This window comes from Odontomachus brunneus, unplaced genomic scaffold (assembly GCF_010583005.1).
Source record: "Odontomachus brunneus isolate Ranch 3 - 2012 unplaced genomic scaffold, Obru_v1 Obru_scaffold_008, whole genome shotgun sequence".
Lineage (NCBI taxonomy): Eukaryota > Metazoa > Arthropoda > Insecta > Hymenoptera > Formicidae > Odontomachus > Odontomachus brunneus.
In genome coordinates, this window is record NW_022639458.1 from 1,871,796 (window position 1) to 1,886,969 (window position 15,174).

The 15,174-nt window shown below is 39.5% G+C and overlaps 1 protein-coding gene across 3 annotated transcripts in view; it reads left to right on the plus strand.

Annotated features, from left to right (window-relative positions):
- LOC116854123 (metabotropic glutamate receptor 2-like) overlaps positions 1–15,174 on the plus strand; it is a 178,103-nt gene that overhangs the window by 75,223 nt on the left and 87,706 nt on the right. The window contains exon 1 of one of the 3 annotated variants that reach the window (XM_032835725.1): positions 9,416–9,793. The exons of the other annotated variants lie outside the window; for them this stretch is intronic. The gene's annotated coding sequence lies outside the window, so the exon portion shown is untranslated. Of the gene's footprint in view, positions 1–9,415; positions 9,794–15,174 lie in introns of those variants that run through there. 3 annotated transcript variants of the gene reach the window in all.

Below are 15,174 nucleotides of genomic sequence, written 5' to 3' on the forward strand. Positions count from 1 at the left end.
CCCCCCCCCCCCCTCTCTCTCTCGCCATTGCGGTTAGGAAATTCTTTATTCGACCCTCATATTTAATCTTGACCCGGGTTAATAGGTGTCGGAAAACGCGACGTACTGCACTCGCCCTGAGTTCGCACTCTACCGGCTGACACGCCAACTCGTTGACATTCACGACAGTATAACAGCTTTTATTGATACTTTGACGCGCTGCAGATTCTTGAGCGGCTTATAGATACGGATAAGTCGCATGCAACTTATATACGTGCATGCTCTTCAAAATATTGGCTCAAAACTATCCTGGCAGTTCGTTAAAAATTACCACTAAGCGAAAACATGTTCAAACAACGCGTCGGCCAAATTCCTGGAGTTCTTTAATTTCGCATTGAATCCATGAACCGATTTCGCACTCGTGTTGCTTTCATTGAAAGCTATTAATTTGCACCACTACAATTTTCGAGGAAACGAACGAGAGTACTCTATGGTCTGCTGAATAGCCTTTGGCCAGCAATCGTGTATGCAGCAGTTTTGAATATTTTTATGTTATCGAGGCACAATTCGTACATTGTTATACGTATTAGATATGAACATTTTAACCGAAAATGTAAATCATAATAATGATAAAACAGAAAAAAGCGCCTCTCACGCGATATTTAATCCGCTTTTCGAGGTAAAGTCTCTTATGTAAATTCGACATATATACATTCATAAAAGTTCAGTTTTATAAAATTTGTGTATTGTTATATCGATACGTAACATTTAATATAATAATTGCACGTTACCGTATCATACAACGCGACGTTATTGTACGCAATGAAATTACGCGGCTTTACGCAAGAGACGTTCACAAACAGACACACATGTCTATTTACATGATACATGCCGCGTGGGTGGAAGAAACAGCAATAGAGATAGCTACAAGTAAATTGATTCGGCATATTTGAGGTATTTGCGGATAATCTTCAAACCGATCGACCTTTATAAGCTGTTAATTAATATCGCATCGTGAATTTTCATTGAGAGAATGTGGCGGCTACTGCGGTCTGTAATTATTATAGCGCTTGATATAGTCGGACTTTGTATACTGGGTGTATTGCAAAACTACCACAAACGCGATTGTCGATCGAGATGCTGGCGGCGTTTCGGGCGATATCTGACTTTAAAGCATCGTTAATCAAAATAAAAGCACGCGGGAGAATTGCTCCGAAATGAAAAGGTCTCGAAGGCTTTAGTTATTTACGCATTTCGACCATTTCGGCAACGGTTACAACAGAGTCGTTACGTTATACGTAACATACAAAAGAAATTTCTGCAAAAGAAAGAGGAAGAAAGGAGAGGGAGGAAGAAAATGTTTCTAAAAACAAGGTCAGAAAGTCCCGACTCTCCTGAAGTTCATTAATGCAGCACGAAATGAGACGGTCACAATGTAAAACGGGGGAATGTAGCTTCGCAACGCACATCTCGATTCGCTGTTAAATTTGCTTCGCGAGAGACACCAGGTGCAATGCTAATGCGCCATATTTCGCGGGTCTCGCTGCGATGATATTTGAATCGACTGCGAACCCATAAATAGAATCATGCTATAAATGTTATAATGCTAACACTTCGTTACAGTACTACGGTACAGTACTACAGTACTTCATATAGTGCTACAGTTTGTATCATACTTGATGGCCGAGCGTGTTACGAAATTTTCGGGTCCGTATCATTCGATATAATAGTATACCGCAGAAACAAAAATTAGTAGAGCACGCACGATTATTCGTATAATTTTTAAAAGATATTAATTCGGCGATACGCGATCCGCACACGAAGAAAATACTTTGGATCTCACTTGGTTAAATATAGTTGCCGTAACAAAATGGTAATATAATTTTTCGTTCATGCATACTAAAGGGATGTGAAAACCACAATATTCTGAAAGTGGTATACTGACCTTCTTTACCACCTGTCCATACGTGTTTGAGCGAAATTCTCAGTGTTGTATGACACCACTAAACCCTACAGAACTCTCAACCATAGTATTCATTCTGTAAACCATATCAGAGAGACAGTGACGTTTCTTTGGTTGGAGCAGCTATATATAAAGTTTGGACTTTACTAATTGAAGATTACGTGTCATAAGAACTGTAGCTGCGACAACTGTATAAATGAGTAAGATATAATAACAGCAACTTTTAATTAACCATTTAAGGCCCAGGAATTAATTTTGTTCCAGTAAAATCTTTTTCTTCATAAAATAGTTTTATAAAAGATATTCCTAGTGAACAATTTTGTGGTCTGAATAAGTTGTCTGTCGAAAAGTAGGATTGAGATTGTAGAGCAACCATAATCATTTTTTACGTATCACTCGCGCACTGATTTTGCGAATCTCGCTTCGAAGTTTTGTGCCAATTTTTTGATATGCATTAGAAATTTTCTTCTGTCATTAATTAAATGCTACCGTCAAATCGCTATATCAATGATATATTTTCATTCCCTATCAGTGAAATAAAATTATTCAGTACGTCTCATCGAGCTCAACAAAAAGGTGATCCCATATCAATGTGATTGGACACTATTGTTTGGGCTTTCTGCTAAATTGTTCTCATAAATACCAAAATTTATTGATAACTAACAAACAAGCGACGTTGTACGCTCTTCGTCGTCATTAGAACACGAACGTTTTTGCGTAGGGACTGCACGCGAGCACCCGAGATAACGCTACTCCTGGCGGCGAACGTTGCAATTTGTCACGACGTGCTTCTCGACGAGCGATTTAAAAACATCATTTTTCAATGCGCGACTGCGGCCGAGGCAACGCTGCACGGAGATAATGGTAAAATCGAAGCAATATAGCTGTACCGTGCATGGAAGTGAGCGAGTGAGGTAGTAACGACTCTATGAAAGCTTAATGACTAGACTCTCAACCAGCGAATGGTACTCGCCGTAAAAAAAGGTTCGCTCGCAGGAATGAACACAAATTTGCGGGTCTGTGGTTGAGACTGTTAAAAAATTAACTACGCGGAAGCTTTATGGAAGCTCTCGTTTCATTTCACCTCGACTCATAAATTAATTACGTCTAATTAGCACCTGGATATAAAGCGACACGTCTTGCATCTCGTTTGTCATTTCCTCGTGCGAGTAATTCTGCGATGCAATGTAAGCGCAGTGAAATGCTCTCGCGAGAGAGAAAAAGAGACATGTTCGTTATTCTTCGCAAAACGCAATTTCATGATCAGCTGAATTTGACATTCACAGAATGTCAAAAGCATTTTTCGATGACTTTTGCGCCGATGGCTTCTCGCGAAGATGCGACGTCACAAAAATTGATATTCGGATCGTGATATGAAAGGGCATAATTTTGCGGAAGGAACGTAAACTTCCGACTTTCGATTTAGGTACGTTACGGCTTCTTCGGAACTTCATTTGGCGAAATTTTTAGGAAAAGCGACAGACCGGGAGTCGCGGCTGTTTGATGTAAATTTCAATATTATCAAACTTCCCTGGCAAGCGCCAATAAACGCGTTCCTCTCTTCCTACGACGAGACCCGAGTTGTTGATCAATGTTACGGGAACGCCACGCCGCAGTAGAATATTTAAACTCGAGCTCGTGGCCAATATATCGGGACATCAAACGCGCGTTGCTTCCTTTGTGTAGGAGCACTAACATTGTAACATACTTTTATATAAGTTATTTTTTCGCAACTCTCACTCGGTGGACATCGTCATTTTCTGCGAGTGTCCAATAGTAATTACCCCGTCGCTGCCGGCGATTATATAGATAGCCGACATTCCAAAAATTACGTTCACTGATACCTTTCCCGCGCGTATTACGAGCGCATTTGCTTAGCCAATCAAAAAAATGTTTGCTCTTGGTTCCGTATAGCACTGCTACGAATTGTGGTAATACAAACATTTAAAATGCACACATCACATGTCGACGCGTAATTATTGAGAAACAATGAGCTCACCGGCTTTGCGTCATAAATTTATCGCAAGAGAGAATCGTGTGTTCGGTTAAAGCTTCGCGAGCAAAAACCGCGAGGATTCATTAGCCAGTCTAACGTCTAACGAGTTTTAAACGAATGCTTCCGTATAAATTAGTGCAGGATACATAATAGTTTTTTGCTAGGTTTACGCCCGACCGCGAGTGTTTACTGAACGCTCGTTACGAGCACTTTTCTCGTAATTTTTCTTTCGTTGGGGCAAGTACAACGCTAGGAATCCGGCATGGCCGAAATGGAGAAACGACAGCGATATACGAGGTTCCGGTTTTTACTGGCGTTCTTCTACGCTGAATTTATTGTTTCATTTAGACGATGTTACTATGAATAGAAAATCGTAACGTTCGTATCTTATATAAGATCTTGTATAATATAAGAAACTTATATTTAGATAATAATATAAACTTATATTTAGATAATAAAGATAATAAAATATATTTAAAGAGAGAAACAATAGTATAGATAAATAATAGTGCAAAAATAAAAGGATATACTAAAAAATAATAAAGATAATAATAAAAAGACATAATAAAAGATAATAGTAAATAGACATAAGACACGTGTATGGTATACGATCGGACAAAAAAATTGTCCCCGTATTTCTTGGGATGAGTTTGCGAACTCTCCATCTTGTCCAATAGGAGAATTTATTTTCCCATAGCGGAATACTCCATGAGATTGGACAAGACGGATGAGTTCACAAACTTATCCGAAAAATTACGAGCAACCTTTCTGTCCGCGACCGTAACGACGCTCTCACAAACTTCAAACGTCCGTATCTCCGCGAAAAATTAATGCACGAACATGAGACAAGCGCCATTTTTCTCGGCATTCCGTGCAGCACATGCTTACGCTTATTATATATACATTTGTCGCGACACGTATTCATGTGTATAATTACCGACACGTGTTATTCGCGATACATTGCTGTACTGAGACGCTGGAATACATCTAGATACAGAAATAAAGCGTGTCGAAAATTTTTTTATAGCGTGAAGTATGAGATTTCTTGAGTACTTTATTCGAAACATCATACGCAGAGATCTTCGTCTAATAGTTTTCTAATGGTATCCGTGTAATCTCAAGACTTTGGTTAATATTGTAGTCAACAACGACCGTTATGTGAGGAATTCATTTTTAAATTAATATACGGTTGCAAATACTCAACTAAGAATTACCGGTGTTGAGCCCGATATCACCCGACTGTAATTCAATGCTGAACCAATACTGATTGCCACCGCTGGGCCGATATCGAAAATCCGACACCTAGTAATGGTCCAATGCAGAACTGATACAGGACCGCGTTCGTAAAACTCTCTTCATCGGTATTTCACTCATATATAGTCGCGTCAACATGTATCAAATAACATTTCAAACCAGTCAGCAATAAACTGATAGCCACTGCACGATGCTACTTAAATTCTTGTCTAGTTTCTACACAATATTTTTATAACTAATAAAAATGCATTAATACTGGACAAAAATTTAACGGACAATGTCTACGCAAATTGCATATATTTCTATCAAGAGTTAGTACGGAGCTTTCTTAAACTTAAATACTAAAGTGTTGAGAAGAGACAATCCCGAGGAATTTGTTTGTTAAAGATACTATTAAAGAGGCTATAAATTAACGAAACAGCCTACGTGCTTTAAACCATTCAGCACCATTCAGAAGCGGCGACATCCAAGATAAATAATAATAGAGAATGGGATAATTTTTCGAGTCACGTTCCGCGCTTGTTGCGTGAACCGCTCGAGGATCTAAATCACTCCGTGGTCCGGTGAAAGCTAATCCGAGACAAAGCTTTAGATATTCTTAACAAATCACAGTCGATTGCACGGTTGCGGCCCGGCACTTAACGAACTTATCTCGGCTCGCTCCGAGAGAGAATTGATCACCGAGATATAAAGCTTCCGGCACGAATTTCCGAAGCCACCTCGGCCAGCTCCGGCTACCTGATCTCATAAGTAACTGCACAAAAACACGCCTAATCCATTTTCCGCGGCCACGATGCCCCACCACCATCACCAGCACTGAGTACAACCGCGTGATCGCTATCGTTCCTTGCCATTCTGCAAAACGCCGTTCGGTGCATTCGCGACTCTACAGATCGTCGGACGGTGTCGTTTCGTTTGCCATTACCGTTTCGCTCATTTGATCCGCTCGCCCACGACGAAGCGGATTAAACGACACGCCAAAAAGCTCGTTCCCAGATCTTCTTTCAAAAAAGTGTCACAGCAAAGCGTCTGAATCTCCTCTCGTTTGCGCGCTCGTCTCGCGCGTATTTACATTTGCATTTTTCATTTACAATACGGCCGCGCGAATTGCAAAAGTGGATATCTCGAGAGACCTCTCCTTCTCTTCTCTTCCTCCTTAGATCTCAGACAACATTTATTTTTATGTGTTATTTTTATTACGTGTTATTTTTATTGATCCCTACTGTGGTACATGAACTACCAAAGTCATTCGGCGCTCAACTTCGCGAGAGCTTTAACGGGCGAATTTGATTTCGGTAACCACTGAACTACTAAGGCGCACCGCGTTATCATTAATTCCTATGCATTCGCCATTTCTGTGCAATATTCTACCAGAGAAACAGATGTTGCGCATTTCTAGAAATTGCTCCCGATCTCTCGATAAATTAATCGTGATGTTGGTGCGCTGCCAAGTCGTTTCTGCCGGCCGTCGGTTCAGTTTTATCGCTGTCGCTCATGGAAAATTAAATTTTTGCTGGCTGTAAAAAACATCTGTAACGGTGTTCCATCGCTGTTTCATGTCACACAGATGTCTGAGACATTCTTCTCCCATTCCTCCATGCTTTGGCACGGATACGGTACAGGTAGAATGAAATGGCGACGGATTAATTAGTTGATCTCTTAACAGCCGATACGTTCTGTAACAGAACTACCGGATCAATCTTTCTCTCTCCCTCTCTCTCTCTCTCTCTCTTTCTCTTTCCTCTCTTCTCTCCTCTCGCTTGTCCTCCGCTTCTTTCCAATTACTGCCCTTGATCATTACGCGGATAAATTGTATCTCGTTGCAGCTCAGGCTTGGTGTAATCGTGTCTCTTGAAACGTAATCGAACGTGAAAGCTGCGATTTTGCAAAAGGGCTTCGTATAATACCCCGAGTATGAAAAGGTAATTTTCGTTGCGCGGGCGACTATCACGATAAATCGGCTTGGCCGCGACATCACCCGTCGGTGGTGTGTCCGCCACCCCGTTCTCTTCGTTCCGATTAACGAAGTTATTTAGAAATTCCCTTAGCGCGGCAAGATGCCAATCCCCCTTTCTTCCTCGGTGAATGACGACGAGATTAACTGCAATGTACGGCCGAGAAATCTCACGACGTTTTTCCGATTTAATCGGAAACCTATATCTAACGTTTCACATCGGCATGGTCTCCTTAAAGTCAATTGGCGCGCGCCCAGCAGAGAAACAAACGGCCGAACAGCCGCTGTCTTTTATTCCACTTGTGGACAACACGGAAGACGCTACGGAACGACGTCAAAATGTACGATACACGGGGACAATCGCAAACGCGGTTAATATGATGAATCGAATGAACTTTATTGTTTGCCGTTCGTTGCGTTATCAAACTGATTCATTAAGGCTGTTCGCCGTTTATACATCGACAAAAATTTATGAGTGTATCTACACAAGAGGTAGCTACATCTGTCATGGTGATTTTACGCGAAAGTGTCTGCGAAAAGCGTGACCACCCATACGGGGAAAGAGCGAAAATGAATAACAAAAAGACGTCCCTGTGAACACGGACGACGGCGACGTGGGAGTGTTGACGGGCTTGAGGCTTGCTTTATTTCTGTTATGATAGCACCGGATGCGCGGTATACGTCGGCATGTAAACTAATTACTGCGATATTTTAGCCCGCGCGAAACCTCCACCGGCTACGAAATTACGCTATGACTCTCGACAAGGAAGCATTCCGAAACCGGGGAGAGTAATTTGTTATTATCAAAACAGAGAGAGTATATCGCAAAAGTACATATTAAAACCTAACTCTTAATTACTCGTGATACCGGCATAGGACGAATGCCCTGTTTGAATGGACGAAATTAAAAATGAAAGTTATTATCAAGGTTTATAATTATTTTCGTTATATATGTAGAAATCCTCAAAGTATATGAAAACAAATTTAATTTTATGAATAATGGTAAAGCTAGCCTTAAAGTCTAAAATTGTGAGAAGCTTGGAAACCTTTTATGAATCGTAGTAATAATACATTGATTTTTTAATCCTAAAAAATATTAAAAGTGAGTGAAGTGTAACTTCTTTCAGTTTCCTTGAACTTTTTTATTTTAGAAATAATGAAAAAATGAAATAACGCAGAGTGGACGTAAATAAGTAAAATTTAATTCTGTTATAACGAGCACGTAGCACAATGTTAAACTCGAGAGCTACAAAAAACCTCATTGTTTTCCTCATAAATAAGAAGGTTTATACACATAATAGAAGGTTTATGTGCATAAATAAAAGTGTTTATACACGCAGAGAGAATATTATAGTTTCTTTCAAATAAATTCTTTTCAATTTTATGTATTTTACTATGTTTTTAGTAGGCTATAGTAGAACAATATTGAGAAATTATTTATTGTATATTTTTATGGTTCAAAATCTTTACAAAAATATAAAATATGTTGGAAATATTAATTCTAACTATGCGTTTAAAAACGTAACGATTATAACATATTTGAACTTTCATATATTAAATACTCCTTTTTCACAAGTTACTTAAAAAGTAAGTTAAAATTGTTAAAAATGATCAACATATAATATACATACAGATTAGTTGGAACCATGTGCGATAATAAATTCAATGAGGAAGGGATTTTATCTAGTAAAATGGCTGGGTTTAACCCATTGTGTAGCGGGAAGCATGAATATTCATATATAAGCACTAAAATCTCGTGCCATATTATTTTCTCGTTCTCCGTTATTGAATTAAAACGTAGTCGAGCAGATTGTTCTCCTTGGTCGTTTGTGCATCGTTTTCGCTTATGGTTTCAAACTCTCCGGGAAGCCATAAACTTCTGAAGAGAGAAAACATCTCCTTTACGCGGACAATCGAATCTGATTTAGCTTTCTCATATAAGAGATCCCTTTGCCTTGAAAAATCTCCACGTCCACTCGCGGAATGTCACTCGACGGGATTATACGTTATCCAGGTGGAGGGCGTAGATTAGTACAGGTCATTATGCGAGACAGCAAGAAAAAGGGGGCGTCAAGAAACGGGGGTGAGAAAGGACCTACGAGAAAATGGTCAGATCGCTAGGAGGAGAGAGGGAGCGAAGGGTAGGAGAGGAGGGTCGGGAGGAGGGTTGATACGTTCGAGGAGGGTAGCGTTGATGCAGTCGCACCAGCCAGTCAGTGGCAGCTACGGCACAGTAGCGCGCGTGAGCGTGCTCCCTTTCGAGCTGTTTTCGGGGCTGACGTGCGCGATTTTAATTCCGCAAATCTCCGGTATAAGACATGACAAAAAGTTCACTTCGATCGACGCGCGACGGTCCCGTCGGTCGATAGTCGTCGCTTCCGACTGTCGTTCATATTTTCTCTTTCCCGCCGTTCGCGCTTCCAAACCCTCGACGGTAATCCGCGTGACGTCCGAGTGACGAAGAAGACGACAGTCTCTCGTTGGGTATTCGGCCGCCGATTTCATCTCATCAGACACCCCCCTGAAGCTTGTAAATTCTCGTCGCCACGGCGAAGATTGGACAATGTGGGTAAAGTGTTTGGGATTAAAACCTCTTCCGCGTACTACATAAGGCGAGCTGCAAACGAAGACACAGTTAATCAAACAGGTGGACTTTGATTAGCGGAACTATAATTTTTCCTGGCCGATGAGACGTCGCCGATTCGATTGCACGTCCCTCTTTCGCGTTTGTGACAGCAACGATTTATCACAATGGAATTATATCATTATTGATTGCTCGTGAGGGCGTCTTCCCGTTTGCTCAAGCACACCCGCTCAAATTTATTCGTGAAGTTATTTACGAGGAGGAACGAGTAACGTCTGGTAATTATCCGGCATGGTAACACCAAGAAAGAGAGAGAGGAAAATACGAACGATATGTCGGATTTGCGAGAGTTCGGAAAGTGCGGTCCGTAATTTTAGGAAAATCGTTATTTCTCCCTCTAAAAGTGCGCTGAGCCATACATCTGTTTCAAGTGATAATCCTCAAGCGAGTGTTTTAATGCACGTCAGTCATTTATTCTCTAGTAATCTGTGCGACAATAGACTTCAAAGGTACACGAGTTAACTCGCGTTTTTATTCGGCTTTCGTACACCGATCAACAACTCGCTGGCTCAATCGTGCAAACGCGGATTTTCTCTTTCAGTGAGTTTTCGTGTCGTGTATCTATCGAATTCATACTCGCGATACCCGCTGTGATAATCACCGTGGAAGCGTTAAAAAAATCTTTCCACACCGAGACAGAGAATAATTTCGCGACTATCAAAAGCAAACAAGTGAATAAACGTGCGACAGAAATGATCAATTCAATCGATTGTCGGAGACAAATCTCGCTACTGGATGATAGAAAATTAAGTCAAAAATTTATACGCGCGCGTGGCTCTCTCTCTCTCTCTCTCTCTCTCTCTCTCTCTCTCTCTTCTTTTTTCTCATTCACTTTCTTTCTCTCTTGGCTCAGAGCTTGCTTAAGTTCGACATAGTGAAACGCCGGGTGAATGACGTTTCCCTACGGGAGAGAATTCAATTATAAGTAAGAAATATCATTTGAAAGATAAAGAGTAGTTTTATATATCGTGCAAACATTTCCTTTCCATTAGCTCTCTCTTCCCCCTTTCCCTTTATTCCCCTTTCTCTTTTAACTCGGAGTTTAAGTCACTTTCAACATAACAGCACACAACTTCCCGGTAACGATAAAAACGTCCGTATTGAAGTCATCAAGGAAGGCAGTTTTATTTCAACACCGTACTTTTAGTGATTCGCGAGTATTTAGTTTTCGATATTGTCGCTGATTACGTAATCTTGCATGAATTACTTCCCCGAGGCTCGAGATCGAGATATCATCTAACTTTCCCGCGAAAGACGCCGGTGTGAAAAATATTAGCTTGATTGAGGACGAAAAGCGACGGCAAAAATTCTAGCTAAGCAATTTTGTCCCTCGCGCAGCTAAATAGAAACTTTGGGAAATACGAGCTGCGGGAGCTTGTTAAGGTTTGACCAATTTACGCGGTGTGACAGTTTGAGTAGATACTTTATTACCGCTTGTCTAGAATCCGGAGCTGAATCGCGGCTTTGTGACATGTTTCACACAAGTTTGGTAAAGATTCTCGCCGCATTTCACCGCAATTTGGCGAATTGCCGATAAATTGTCTGGCATGCAATTGCCATTAACTCTGTTGCCTAATTATTCACGGCGTAGTTGGCACTTTGAAAATTAGTACATTTTCATTCAAAGCCAATATCAGGCACCCCAATCTGTTTAACCTCGGCCAGCCGCCGGACGTAAAATACAATCGAACGACAGCGAATTAAGTAAATATGTGACAACACATCACCAGTGACTAATAGTGATCTTCAATAAAGACCACATTTCGCAACAGTGTCAATTAGTTGAAACATGTGTGATAGTTCAAAAGATGTTAATTAACCCGTGATATAGCTCACTCACGACAACGGTTTTGCATAATATAGATTATTCAGCGTATTATAATAGCCATATGTCTAGTCATCCTATATATAAATAATATAGAAACTAAATTGAATCACATTAATTATCATAAATGTAGATCGAACAAGAGAAAGGAGAAGAAAGGAAGAGAGAAAGAGGAGAAAAAGAAAGAGAGAGAAAGAGCGATACATATCAATGTCGGCTACTACAAAGCATAAATAATCAATCGTATCTAAAACTACGCATAAGAGAGGTTTTGGAATCCGCAGAATCACCTCGAACGAAAGTGATTTTATTAACTAATTTTATTTACTTCAATCATGCGTTTGAATTTCCGCTCTCGCGCGCAACGCGTTTGTATTTTGCATACATTACCTTCATCGAGATACCTAAGGTGTGTATATATAGGATGTCCGATAACTTTCTACGAAGCGAATGTATTGGTAGATTAGGTCGAATTAAACAAAAAGTTCCTCTACTATTTTGTGAACAACCACGTAAAATTTTGAGTTATTAATTCAAACAAATTGCTAAATGATGGCGTGCTATGTGTTACACGAGTTGTGATGGCGACATCTGTTCTTGTGTGTGATCGTAGATTAGATCAAGCTGAACAAAAAATGTTTTCTATCATTTTACAAATAACACGTAGATTTTTGAGCTTATTAATTAAGGGAGATTTGCAAAAGATTGCACGCGATCGTCCGCCAATTTTCTTTCCTATCTACCCGTACACCACGGCCCTGTAGTGAATTATCGAACACTCTGTATATCGCTGATGATTATCGACCGCCTGATTTCAACTCGTTCGTGATTGCGTAGCCGTCTAACGGCGAAAACCAATCGATTCGATAAACCGATGTCCCGCAATCAGCGTAAATTTACCGAAAAACGGTGCACCGTTAATAAACGGCCGAGTTGCTCGCATTGCCATCCCGGCGTCAACAAAATCGACTTTCCCGTACGCTTCGATATCACTACCGAATATCGTTATTTAGTAGTTAATACGATACACCAAGCTCTTTCGAACGCGACCGCTCTGCGTATTACTGAATTTTCAAATTATGAATAAAATCATCGACGAGGTATGACCAGATGGAATGAAAAGAGTATACAAAACGGCAGAGCATTTGCGTAATTGACAAATTCATCGAGCAGCACTTTTACGGCGTCTACCTTGAACCCGTAAAACTACAGCGCTGAATCGCGATATTTTATTCATGTATGTTGCCAAGTGCTATTTTATGATCTATATACATTTACCGTGTTCTTGTTTTAAACACCCGTGACTAATACTTGTTATTCAGTTTTTGATGTGTCTTGATTGATCCTTATAATCGGTAAATTTTTGAAAATTATTGCAACACGTAATTTTTTCGATTGCAATCAGTGCGTAAGAATAGAAGTGTACATACATATTCGTAGTATAATTTCAACTGATCAACAACGAGTAACTTGTTATATGACAAACACTCAAAAATGATCCTTGATATTGAAAATTGTCAACGATAACAATCGAGATCACTCTCGGTTTGCGTTTAGTTTTTTCCGTGAAAAGCTTTCCTTTGAAAGAAAAGTCTCACCTACATATCGATGATATGTATCGTCGATAGAAATCTCTACAATGTTATATATTTTTACTAATAATTTCTGTATGTTTCAACGTATCTACAGAACTGTCAGTGAGAATAGTCATGGCATATCAAATTCTATTTTGAATAATACCGACTTTGACTATATTTCTATCAATAATTCGGAATCAATAACACAGAAACCTGTTTGTACATTGCTAGTTATCAATCAATCATGTATTAAATCAATAATAATATCCATTGTTATCATTTCACAACGAAGAGAGAGCACAACTGTCAGTTACATATGTTGTACGAATTTGGTAATTACTAAAAATAATTGGCAATACTATTTATCAAAATCACATAACTAAGATATTAAAATCAATTTTACATTTTAATTAATTATATAATCGTGTTAATTTCACTATGTTATTATTGGAATAATAATAAAAGTTTCTATAATGAAGAATATTTTAAAAACAATTTAAGCACACAACACACTCAGGTATATGAAGGATATGATCAACTGACGCTTTCGTGAAACCGGAGTCGATTAGTTGCTTTGATGCACATTCGACTTCGACGGTTTCGATATATCTCAAGTTTCTTATATTTAGTAGCACGCGCGGATATTCGCAAACAAAATTACCCAATTATACCGAAGTTACATTCGCTTGAAATTAACGCAAACGTGAAGTTTTACTACGTAAAGTTTCATCCCCAGTATCATCATCATCTTGAATATTAACGCGTTGGCTGCTCTGTTCATATTCAGAAGCAAGAAATTTATCTCCAGCTATATAAACATAAAAAAAATTTATCTTCTCTGAGGAGATTACACACCAAAAGAAAAAAAAATATCTAAAAGAATATTTATTCGGTGGATACTAATAACATGTTTATTTAGATAAAAATTATCTTATTCTAATGGAATAAGAATATATAATTGCTTTCACAGGAAGCTAAAGTGTAAAAAGAAATATATATTTTCTTATTTGATATTTGATATTTTTTATATTTAATATTTTACATATTAGTGTATAAATTGATATAATTTAATAAAATACCAATCGCGCGAACATAAATGTTTTCTACTCCTTAGATATTGTTTCTCTTAATGCACAAATTGGAATAATATCCATAAAATGTCATTAAATAACAATGCAGTAAATGACAGTTAAATGAATAACAATTAAATAGAAATCAATAATATTTCTCCTGTTTACACGGATTGGACATATCATCACTGGTACACTGTAGCTACTGTGTTATTTACGCCAAATATATCACCGGTGATACATCGGCAGCCAACGTGTTAAATCGCTCTTTGCGATTACACCGACTTTGGGCCTGTAAAACTCTCTCTCTCTCTTTTTCTCTCTCTTTCTCCCTTCTTCCCTCCCTCTCTCCCTTTCCCTCTCTCCTCTTCTCTCTTTTTTTCTTCTCTCTCTCTTTTTGTCTCTCTCGCTCTCCCACTCTTTCTCTCTCTCTTTTTCGATGTCATGAGAGAAACGAGTTTGAGACTCTTCGGAATATCCGAAAGTCCTAAGATATTGTCCTACTTCCGACATAATCTGTATTTCCTGAGCTCAACGCAGCAATCATTTCCACCCCTTTGTGTCCTTCACGCAGCTTTGTGCATAAACATTGCCCATGTAACGCTACACAAGTACGTATCGACGTAAGCGAGCAACAGGTCGTCTAGAAGCGACACTTGGCCCTGCTTATATTGAGCGATCATACGTCGGATTATAAAGCGCGTTTTCCTCCTTTCACGCGCTGCAACGCACATCCGCGTCTAAGAAGAAATTGCACGAGAGCCCAATGCGCGGCGCGCAAGCCGTCGGATTTCCGCCGGAAGTTGAGTCGTGCAACAGGTATACATTCCGCGACGAGTTACGAGCTACGAGAGAGAGAAAGAGAGAGAGAGAGAGAGAGAGAGAGAGAGAGAGAGAGAGAGAGAGAGAGAG